Source organism: Helianthus annuus, chromosome 5 (genome assembly GCF_002127325.2).
Source record: "Helianthus annuus cultivar XRQ/B chromosome 5, HanXRQr2.0-SUNRISE, whole genome shotgun sequence".
NCBI classification, from domain to species: domain Eukaryota; kingdom Viridiplantae; phylum Streptophyta; class Magnoliopsida; order Asterales; family Asteraceae; genus Helianthus; species Helianthus annuus.
Genome location: NC_035437.2, coordinates 144,376,969 through 144,378,437, shown reverse-complemented (window position 1 = coordinate 144,378,437; position 1,469 = coordinate 144,376,969).

Genomic DNA, 1,469 nt, shown 5'->3' with positions numbered 1-1,469 from the left:
TTGACTATTAAAAAGGTCAAACTGACCTATAATACGATAAATAGCAATTTTGATATGAAATGCATAAGGTGGAATAATCGTATTAGAGTATGATTAAACTAACCACCTTGAAAACGATGATGATAGTTTGACGCGTCACAAGCTAGGTGGAAGCTTGGAGTGAAAGCGGGTCAAACAAGTCAAGCATGGAAGAAAAGCGTAGCTCGGATGCAACGTAAGTGAAACTTACATAATTGTGTAGATTACTTGTTCATTCTATACGTTATAGATGCAATAATGCTAATATTGAAAATATGGATTTCCGACGTGATTGATACGAGTCGGAACATATAAAGATGATAAAAACCATGTTTATGGCAAAAAGGGGATTCGGTAATGAAATCCGGGACGGGATGGAGGTATGAATTAGAAGTCAAAAACCATGTTTTTGATGTAATAGGCTACGTTGGGCATATAGGCCGAACGGGTCAAATGGTGGTGATAACACTATTTGACAATATCGACTAATGCGATTGTCAAGTCTTGTGTTAACAGGAACGATTAGCGATTCAGTTAATTTCGCCCACACTAAGTGTGATGATAAAAGCAAGGTATAAATTGGGTCTATATGTTGACTCTAGCCAGGTACGTATGCATACGATTATAGTTAACATACAAACTTGGTCAAATGGGTAGTGAAAGCCCCTCGTAGTAAATGAGGGGGTAATGTCGACTAAAATGCCCTTGAAGGGTAAATTGAGCGAACAACTTATAAAGGTTGTTTAGGAACTTATCTTACGATCTTGTAACCTTTAGACGCGTATGAAAGTTGTAGACATAAACTTTCAAGAGTTAAATGCTTAAATTGTGTGTTGCCGGAAAAATAACACATCCGTAGGATTAAACTCGGAATAAATAGTCCATTTCGTTAAATCCACCACATTCATAGTTGTGGTGGAAGACTAGCTAATAACAAATTGGTGGAACTATGAGGTACATGAGAAATGAGCACCCTCCGTGCTAAAATGGTCATAAATACCCTTAACGGGTCAAAATAAGATTTTAAACGAAAACGGGTAAATAATTGTGTAGTAACCCGTGTTCAGTACTTAATATGATTGACAATATTAGAATTTAAGGGTTCATGATGAATGGTGGTCAAACAAACATGTTTGTTTGATAATCACATAGTCGGGTTGAAAATTGTTGAAAAGATAATAAGCCGAAGGCTTAAAAGTCTCAATTTTATTTAATCCGGATGTCAGATCTTAACTCCATATAATGGAGAATTAAATTACAAACATGTAGGAAGAAACGGTAGGTCAAACGGATAAGCGGTTTGAAAGATACGAAAGATTTCGTGTCAAATTACGGCAAAATGGAAAGGTGGGATGCAGGTGCCACCGTAAATTACGGTGCCACCATAATTTACGGTGGACCTGAAATGGTTTACGGTGAAACACTCCTGATTTACGATGGAAACAAGTCAA